The 10,046-nt window shown below is 42.9% G+C and overlaps 1 protein-coding gene across 10 annotated transcripts in view; it reads left to right on the top strand.

Moving 5' to 3' along the window:
* The first annotated feature begins 315 nt into the window (after window positions 1-315).
* Window positions 316-10,046, top strand: part of SIPA1L1 (signal induced proliferation associated 1 like 1) — a 231,659-nt gene continuing 221,928 nt past the window's right edge. For 4 of the 10 annotated variants that reach the window (XM_075427540.1, XM_075427527.1, XM_075427535.1 and 1 more), the window contains exon 1: window positions 346-413. The gene's annotated coding sequence lies outside the window, so the exon portion shown is untranslated. Of the gene's footprint in view, window positions 414-943; window positions 965-1,073; window positions 1,095-10,046 lie in introns of those variants that run through there. The other 6 variants (XM_075427533.1, XM_075427528.1, XM_075427532.1 and 3 more) reach the window with 6 other exon arrangements.

Below are 10,046 nucleotides of genomic sequence, written 5' to 3'. Positions count from 1 at the left end.
TCCGCCGCCGCCCGCCGGGCCAGACGCGCCCCGCAGCGTAGCCCGCTGCGCCCCGGGCTGCCGCCTCGAAACTCGCAGCGGCCCCGAGGGCCCGGGGGTGAGGCGGGGAGGGAAGGGGAGGCCAGGCCGCGCCCGGCGCGGGGGCGGCGGGAGCGGAACGATCCGGGCGCAGGCCGCGGCCGCCCGCTAGGCCCGGCGCTTGGCCGTTGCCATAGGAACGCTCGCGAGGCCGCTCGCCCCCGCCCCTCGGCGGCGGAGCGCGGACGGGCGGCGGGGCAGCCCCTCTCGCGAGAGCTGCGGCGGCGGCGGCGGGCGGAGCGGAGCGGGCGGCGGGGTGAGCTCATCCCGGGCGCGGGCGGGGAGGGCTGCGCAGAGCCCAGCCCCGCTGAGCCGAGCCCAGGCAAGTTTGTTGGGTGAGTTGCGAGCGGGAGCGGCTGAGCCGGGGCGGGCGGCGGGCTGCGCTCCGTCCCCCTCCTTCCCGCCACCGAGCCGGGAGTCGCCGTGCTGGTGACCCGAGGCGGTGTGCGGGGGCGTGAGTGTGCGTGGGGGGAGCGGCCCCCTGCCCGCCAGCCGGGAGTTGGCGGGGGTGAGGGGCGGCGCTGGGGGCCCAGGCGAAAGTGGCCCCTCGGAGCCCCCCCCCGCAGTCCCGCTCCTCCGCCAGCCCGGGCGCTGTGCGGGAGCCCGCCGGAGCACTGCCCGCGGCGACCCCCTGCCCTGCCGGTAGCCTCGGGTCGGGCGCGGGCCCCCTCCTGCAGCGAGCCGAGCCGGGTGCTGTTTTCCGGATTTGTGTGTTTTTTTCCCCCTCAGGAAGGGGCAAGCGCCGGGCGGGCGCGGCGGGGGCGGCGGGGGCTCCCCGCGCTGCCCGTCCCCCGCCGAGGGCGCCCTGCGGCGGGGCCGCGCTCCCCGGGGGCCGGGCGCCGCTCCGTGCGAGGCTCCCTCAGCAGCGCGGCTCCTGCTCGCCGCGGTGAGTTGGGCTGCCATTTCGGGCTTGCTTTTTTTTTTTTTCCTCCCCCTTTCTTTACTTTTTAATGTTTTTAATAGGCGGCGAGGGTGTAGTCGTGCTGGTTTTGCTCCGAGCCGACGCTGAGACCGCGGTAATGATAACAATTCGGTAATTTGGAGGCCGTGCCGGTGGGGGTTGCTCTGAATGCCCCGCTCCTGAGGTGGTGGTGGAGGGGCGAAGTGCTTGCGGGGGGTTGGTTTCTGCACTGGGAGCCTGGAAAAGTGGGAAAACGGGGGAATGCCTCGAGCTGTGCCTCGCGGGGACGGTGGAGGAGCAAGGAAAGGTGGACGAGGAGGGGATAACCTTCCTCAGCCGAGTTTGTTTGCTCTTCCCCCATTTTATATTGCGTGAAGTCTTGATGTTAATGTTCTCGTGCGGTATTTAAAAATAACTGTATTATTTGCGCTGGTTAACCGATGCCTCTTCAGTTCGCTTAGTGAGGAATTCACCCATTCGTGTCTGGTAAAGCGGGGATACAACATGGGAATTGCTCAACTTAATGAAGATCTCCTTGTATAACCTTGGCCGCAACATCGGCGTGTTTTAGGTGGAGGAGGCGTGTTTTTACACAAAGAACACGGAGGCATTTTTTGGGTGATATTGCTTACAAAATAGCTTTTAGAAATTTTGCCCGCAGAATTGCGTTTAAAAATTCTAGTCCTGCTGCTTTAATGAAGCCGTTACTGCACGCGGAATGAAGTGCGTCTGTGAGCAGGAGCCTGGGTTGATGGTACAATGCAAATTTGTTTCCAGAGTAAAGGTGTCAGATTTCATTAGGTTCCAGATCTGTATGGATAAACCAAGATTAGTGTTTTCTATAGAAAGCAGTCCTTTCATGATGGAATTTTGATGATTGAGGGTTTTTTTTTTTTTTTTTTTTTTTGCTCATTAACTCTGGGAATTAATCTTTAGTTTCCTTTGAGGTAGAAACCAGTTTTGTAAAAGGGAAAACAGTCGTGTCCGTCCCTGTCCCCCCCTCAGTCCCCATTTCTGCCTGTTGTCACTGCAAGTGCATCTGTGTTGTCTCTGGTGGAGAGTTTGGTCGTTATTTATTTGGGAGGTATTGCTTGGCTAGCTCCCGTTCCCCTTCAGCTGGAGTGGTGGGAGAGACAGGTGAAAGTACTAAGGTAGAAGTTTGTGGCAGTTGTAATCGCAGGGAAAGATCGGAGAGTTGTGTTTCACTGTCAAGGCTTTTATGCCTTAGGCCATCACATGCCATACCAGTTATTAATCCAGAAAGAGTGTGGGAACTTCAAATTTATTTTTTTCTTAGTTGTAAAAACACATGTGTTCTATTTAAGTAAAGCGAAAAAGAAAAGTTTAATGATTGAATGTTTTATGTAAATACTGTGTCTTCTCTTCATTGATAGATAACTAGTGACAGAAGATTTCCCCCTCCCTCCATTTTAACTGTATTTATTTATGGTCAGTTGATTAAAGGATGCAGACTTAGTTACTCAACAGTATATTAAGGTATTACTGATGCTAATAAAACGCTTAGTTTTAACATTGGTACTTGGGATAGGCATACTTAGCTTTCAGTTGTGGTTTGTACAGCCTCTTAAATCATGAAGTCAGAGGCAAAATGGGATGTCAACTGTGACTGTTGCAGGACTGCAAAAAGTTGCTTGACTAAAAAAGGCTAGCAGGTATAGAGGTAGGCACTGACACAGAACTGTGAAAGGGTAGAGCTGTAGTCAGGAATGAAATATGGGGATGTGTAATTCGTAACCTGTTTTTTTCTATAATGTATGATTGTCATTTTACTTAAGTATAATTGGTTCTACTTTTGAAGAGCTTTTTCACCTTCTCGTGTTTAGCTGAAATGTTATTTTAAGGTTTGGGATTAACTTTTGGATAGCTGTTGTTTTAAAAACCACATCCAAATGCGGCCTCTTCTCCTGTACCCCAGGTTTTCAAGGAGATTTTTTTTGTGTCACGATTGTAAGCATTCTGTTGCTGCCTAGAGTGTTTTGTGCTTATGTAGCTCTTTTTGTCCTCTCAGTTTTGTAAATGTGTCTCAAATACATCCTTTAAAATGTCTGTTTCAGAATTATCAATTCTGCTACTGCAAACAGATTTTTTTATTTCAAAGACAGGAGAACAAAACTTAATTTTAAGGACAGAAAATATTTGTAGTAGTTATTTTGAGTTTTAGTGAGGTCGTGTTCTTCCAGTTAAGGAGGATAGTTTTGGAAATACATGGGGAAAATGAGAGAGAGGCTCGTAAGAGAAAGGTTTAAGGTCCATCTGAATTTCTTTTCTGTTCCTCTATCGGTTTTGTCCTATAGCATATCTATTGTAGAGAAGAAAAAGAGAGTTTTCTCTGTATCAGTAGTTTAATCCCTTGAGCAAGGGGGTTGCTGCAAGCTATTGAGTCCTTATTGCTACTGCTTAGAAATCTTGGATGCCCTACTGGGGTAAAGAAGCAGAGCTTCTGCCTTCATCAAAATTTCAGTCACACAAATTGGTTTCCCTAATGCTGACACTTTTGGAGGTCTAAATTTATTCTCATTGACTCTACGTGTTTGCTATTTGGCAAAGAGTTTTGATCTGTTGTTTCCTTGGCTTGCTTAGCTTCAGGCAGGTTCCTTTTATTCCTCTGCAGCTCCTTTATTTAAATATTTAACAAGTCAGTAAGGCATGATTTAATTATCTGTTAACATCTTTTTATATCTTTGCTTTGTTTACTTCATTATCTGTCTTTTAGGTTTTTATTCATTTATTCTGAAACCCATTCATTTAACTTCTTGACAATAAGAAATACAGCAATATTGAGTGCAGTTACTTAGTTCTTTTATCACTATAAATATGTGTATTCTAAAATCTGCTAGGTGAGGCTTTTATTGATTTGGCATATAAAAATTAATCAGATGTAAAGTAACTTTCAGTGGTCGGGGGGGGGGGGAATGTTACTTTGTTCTATGTTTTATGTTTCCAGGGAGATACAACTACAGTGACTTGGTTTTGGGCATATCCCTCTAAATAGCAACTTTTAAATAGTCTAAGCTTTATATTTCACTGCGTTCAGTTTAACGTTGGTTTGAGGACTCTCAAGCTGAGGTCTGTAAAGTGGACTTTTATGGGTTTGTGAGATTAGAGACATTCTCTATTGTAGTGAAAGGAAGTCAATGTTTTCTGGGAGCGGAACCTTACCAGCAGTGGCTATCTGAAGGTACAGTTGTAAACCTACAGAATATGGCCATGGTGAGGCTGGATGGCAATCATTTTGTGGTTTTGACTAATTCTGATTTTCAATCCTTGTGCAGCTGGCAATGCAAGACTAACACAGTCTGTAGCAGTTTCGCTGTTAGCTTTGATAGTAGTTTTGCACTCTGAATTTTGGGAAACCCTCTAGGAGTTGCAGAGACGCTAGAATTGCTTGGTTATTTAACTGTGTTTTTGAACATTAGTCAGCAGGTAAAATGGTTTTAGATGTCTGTCTTTGCATATGTAAAGCTAAATTATGTAGTTGTCTCAGTCTCTTAATTTTGAATTCTGTGGCACCAGTTTGCTGGGTGGGTTGTTTGATTCAGATTCTGCCACATGTCTTTTATGGTAAGCGTTAAGTGAGACTAAGCATTTACAAGTCTTTGCTTTCTTTATGGAAGCATGTTTTAGACAGCACTTCATTTGAATGTGGTAACATAACACTTTCATAATCTTGATTGCTGGTGAATTGTATGATCGCTAACCAAGTGTTCGTCAGCGTTGTTTCAGAGGTCTGAGTCTGTAAGTGGATCCTCTCTTGCATACCCGTGTTTAATTAGCAGGATCAAAATCAGTTGTGGCTTCATCTCTTCGTACTGCTTAATCTTGTGTCAGATGCTGCAGTGCAATAGTAGTAGCTCTTGTTCCCTGCACAGTGAATGGATGTCAGTTTTGAAGAGAGAGATCAAGTTCCTGACAAATGCATGACTGCATAGAACAACTTTTCTGAATGTGGATTGTTTAAAAAGGTAATATAGAAGGAAGAATTGTTACTGAGTTCATGCTTAGGTCTGAGAGGTGCTTCAGGTTTTTGTTGGTGTTTTAATACTGTTTTACTTTTCGTCTTGGGCTCTGTAGAAGGGGAAAAACGCTTTCTTCAGATGAATGTTATTAAAGATTGGTGAAGTGCTTTTTGAAGACGCAAGTTTCTTTTTGTAACTTGTCAAAATTAAATAAACTACTGGCATATAGTTGTTTTAAAGTTTGATTGTCCTTCATGATTTCTTATGGTTTACCTTCAGTGCTCAAAAATGTTTTGGTGGTGTTAATTTCAATTTTTGTTTTATTTGTTTACCTTTTGAGGTAACAATTTTTTTAACCTCAAAATACTCATTTAGGCCTTGGAGAGACTGGTTTTTACTGCAGCTGTGAGAGAAACATGCTGACGTTGAACGTATGCATTAAGGTGGACTTTTATCTTGGTGAAAACTTTTCAAGTTAACCCTGAAATATATCTTACTTTTCGTAATTGATGATGTTATAGTAGATTAAAAACCTCAACTAGCCAAAATCAGCAGAAACCAAGCTCTTACTCCAGGCTGGCAGAAAGCACAGCTCAGATGTTGAACATAACTTAGAGAAAAGTTGCCTGTTGAGTCTGTTTGGGAGACTTAGTTATGTTTAATATACTTGGCTGGTATTATTTTGTGAATTTTAATGCTTGCTTTTGTGGATGGGGGAAATTGCCAAGTATCTTCCTTTGCGCTGTAGCCTGCCTTGCTGCCTGTCTCTGTGCAGCAGACGGTGGGGTTCCAGGAGGTGCCAAGGGCTACTTTTGTAGCTTGGCTCTGCTCTCTGAATTTCTCAAGTCGTGATGTGTTTTACAGCACCATCAGCTAAATCAATTGTCTTTTGACCTTTGAATTCAAGTGACAGGCTTATTGTACGCTTATGTGATGTGAAATAGGATTAATACAGAACTTTTTTTTTAGTAGTGGCAGATAATATCTGTAAAACAACTGCTGCCGTAGCAGAACTTTCTGTATGCCAGTTATTCACGTCAGCAGCTCTGATAGGTATCTTGGGTGTTCTTGGTGGTGGTGGTGGTACAGAGAGCTCTCTCTAAAGAGTTAAGAAATGTTTTTAAAGACATACATTTGTTGATTTGACGAAAAGTTGCACAGCCCCAAGAACATTTTTACATTGTTCTTGGGACTTTTTGAAATGAAATTGTAGTTTCTTATCGCCTGTTTTTTTGGTCTTAAAATAAGCTACTGGTTTTGCTTCGTGTTCACTCAAAATCAAAACGTTACTTCACACTGTCATATGAAGTATTCGGTGCAGATCTGTGATGACTGGTGTTTTAGAAGAGAGATCATAATTTTCTGGTTTACAACTTTTTTTTGCTCCTTTCTTTTTGGCTGAGTGCTTCTTTCATCTAATTTCAAAATTGCTATCTGTTTGTGTGTCTCTGTCACTTGGTCTTATATTAACAAATAATTTGGCAGAGCAGAAGTGGATCTCTGGCTGAAGGTGGGGTCAGCAAATCGCTCGGATAGACGTTGTTAGTATTTCAGTAATTTTACTTCAGATAAAATTTATTCTGGTCTGCTAAATTGGATGTCCCCAGCACAGACGTGGTTTGCTGGTTTGCACCATTATGACCGTTAAGGGTTGGGCCACATCTGGTGAGCTTCTTGGGAGGGATTTTTAGCTTAGTTTTCTCTAGGAGAAATCCAGTTTATGCACACCAAAATGGCTATAAAAATTAAACCATTACGAGGGTGGTGAAGCATTGAACAGACCACACCAGAGTGGCTGGTGAATCTCCATCCTTGGCGACTTTTAAAGCCTGACAGGACAAAGCCTTGAGCCACTTGATGCAACGTGGCGGTCAGCCCTACTCGGAGCGGGAGGTCAGGCCGCTGGGTTGAACCGCTCTGGGCTCTGCAGGCTGCTGGCCGGTGATGGCGGGAGGGCCTTCTCAAAGGACACTACTGGTTGAAATGCTGATGTAGATACAGTTTAAACAACTTTGTAGCAATTTTTTTTTTTTTCTTTTACACTAATGTGAAACTGTTTTGCCTTGGTATCCAGGCCATTTTGTGTCTTTTGCTTGGGTAACAGTGCCACTGCTGGTGTCAGTTTATCACAGCTTCCTGGTGCTGGTGCTCAGGTTGCAGACCTGCAACAGGAAACCCCGTTTCCTTTATCTGTGGGCACGCAAGAAAGGATGGGGGTGGGGAGTGCGTGTTATTTATTTATATTCCTTGCAAGAGGCCAGTGTAAGAGGAAACGTGCACATCTTGAACGTTTATATTTTGGCAGGGCCAAAGCACAAATCTGCTCTTGCTGAAGAAACTGTGGCGAAAATCAGTCTTTTTTTTTTTTTTTTTTTTTTTTTAACGTTGCTGAAGTGTACCATGACTTTGTCTACGTATTAAAAAAAAAAAAGGGGGCAGTGGGTAATGAAGCTCAAACTGCAGGCTTGAATGTATGTTACTGCTACACAAAAGTCATTACAGTTCTTATCTCTGAACAATATAAAGATCTCTTGTTTTAGTTTTTGTGACAAGGCTTCTCTCTTCACTTTCTGAATTACCAATCTGAATTTTTTCTTTTGATGTTTTAGAAACAAAAATGTTGGATACTATTTGGGGAATATTTTTGTATGTGTCAAATGGAAGACAATACTAGACCACATGAAATAAATCTTAGAGGGCCTTCCCTGCTTCTACTGGATGCAGTTGAGATTTCTACCACTGTATTTTTTTTTCAGATTGGAAGGGCTGAAATTTGATTTTATGCTTTCAGTCAATGCAGTGGGACTGCATAATTGTGCAGAACAAAGTTATGATTTAACGTTCTCATACCTTGAAAATAAACACATCTTTATAAATGACATGATACTGGCACTGATCTTCTGCTTTGCAAATGTATTTAACAGCTTGCTGCATGAATTGTAATAAAATAGTTCAGTAGACTGCACTGTATTGATTATACAGCAGCTGGAATAAAGAATGAAACCTGATGCTTTCCCACAGCTTTTGCTAAAGCAAACATTTTTCAGTGAGAAAAGAAAGGAGATGCTTTATTTAAGTAGTTTGTCCTTTCCTTGGATGTTTTTTTCTTCACTCTTTCCCTGCTTTTGCCCTTTTTTTTTTTTTTTTTTTTTTTTTTTGCAGCCTTTGAAGAAGGAAGTGTTGACAGAAAGTCAGTTCATTTTAATCTTCCCCCTGTTGACTTCTGCAGCATCTTGCAGGGTAGCCATCGACTCGTACTTGACATAACTCTGGAAATTCCCATGGTGTCCCAAATCTAGTATTGTTTAATGCATTGCCATACAGAGAGACCATAGGAGAATGCTTCCTAGGATGCCTTTGTTAGTATTAACAAAAGGGAGATGCTAATATAATCTTAAAACACGCTGTTTTTTCAAAATTGAAAAGGCCTTTTTGGGATTTTGAGTTCTGTGGATTTTTAGGGCATGTCTGTGCTGTGAAATGAATGTGCATTGGTATTCCGGACTTCTGCCTGCCACTGCCACTTCCACTTTGCAATTCAAACGGCGGGGGGAAGCACCATGAAACAATTTGAAAGGCATGAGTTATTTCTTGCCTTTTTATACAGTTGCCTCCCTATCTAGGTAAAGTCAGAAGATCTGCATAGCTATATAGGTTCCTTTATCATGTATTAAAATTATCAGGACTTTTCTTGTTTTAATCCTGTACTGTTGTACTTCTGTTTTCAGCCAGAAAATTTTTAAGGTTAATATGCTAGATAACATTTGAGAACAGAAGTCATTGTGCCTCCAAACAACAGCATTAGAGTTGGATGTGAACATGCAATAGTGTAATGTATATTCCAGATTTAATCACTTGTGTATGTAGTGTTGATACAGTAAAGACTTTCAAATTTGTTGGTAATTTAAAGCACATCTCCAGTAAAACAAAGGTATGATAATAAGCTGTAATGAAATGTTGCGAAGGGTTCTCTTCAACAGAAGTTAGTCGTTATCTGCTGATTGCTGGCATCATTAAATCTCATTTTTTTTAGTGTGTAAGTCAGTGCTTACATACCTGAGCAGCTGAATTGATGTTTTCCATTCTTACATCACTGAAGTGTCTTTTTGTTCTGGGATCTTAAGTGTAATCACTTCCCTCAAACTGCCAACAACTTTATGCCTGCCAAGGGCACGAGTGCTAATGTTGTGAATGTGCTCTTTAACTAAGAGATACAATGCATCTCTTCTGAAAATTGGGGCAGGGGGAACAGTCAATTTAATGTGGAACAACTTGGCAGTTGTGCAGAGCTGGGCACGTGAAAAATAATCATGTACAAGGTAAACATCGCCTCTGGTAAAATTGCAAAATGCTCAGAGATAGAAAATACCTGAAGTGCTGGGGGATGGGGGAGACTTCTGCGGTTCCTTATTTTTTCTAAACCTGCACTTTGCTTAAAAACAAAGAACCCGAAGCAGTTTATAGTAGTTGTCAAGTGTTCCCAAGTATGATGCAGTCTAACTTTAGGTGACGGGTTTCTTCAGATTCTTGAGGTAGGGGATTAAGTGACTTGGGGCTAAGTAAGAGGCCTCGCAAATTAATAAAGGAGAGAAATTAAGGAGCAGTTGAAGGAATTTGTAGATAAGTTCCTCATTTCATCTTTCAGTTATGTGTAATAGGAAGAAGTAATTAGAATTAACAAGGGTCAAACTTGGAGAAATAATTAATAAAATGGAGAGCTGGAGGACAGATTTAAAATGAAGTAGCACTTTGGTCACTTTGTTTGGAACGGATTAGAAGGTACTGTTGTGAACAGTAGGGAAGCTGGAGAGGGTAAGAACAGTAAGAATTGTTAGATCATTGACTATTTAGAGAAAGTTGGGTTCGGATGAGGAGGAATTGTAAATGATTGTAGTGTTGTTTGCCTTACAGTTGTCGTTTTTTCTAATGTGGAGGACTGAAAGATTTTTGGCAGAACAAGGAGCTTCTGTTTGACATGGCATTAAAGCATCCAGAATAAGCACAACAGATATTTACCTTTTGGTAGAGACAGTACTGAAAAAAAAATTTTTTGAATTCTGGTTAAATATGGTAGCTGTGCCTCATAACTA

This window comes from Opisthocomus hoazin, chromosome 7, assembly GCF_030867145.1.
Source record: "Opisthocomus hoazin isolate bOpiHoa1 chromosome 7, bOpiHoa1.hap1, whole genome shotgun sequence".
Taxonomy (NCBI): Eukaryota; Metazoa; Chordata; class Aves; order Opisthocomiformes; family Opisthocomidae; genus Opisthocomus; species Opisthocomus hoazin.
The sequence above is the reverse complement of the archived record's forward strand: the minus strand, read 5'-3'. Positions and strand labels throughout refer to the sequence as shown.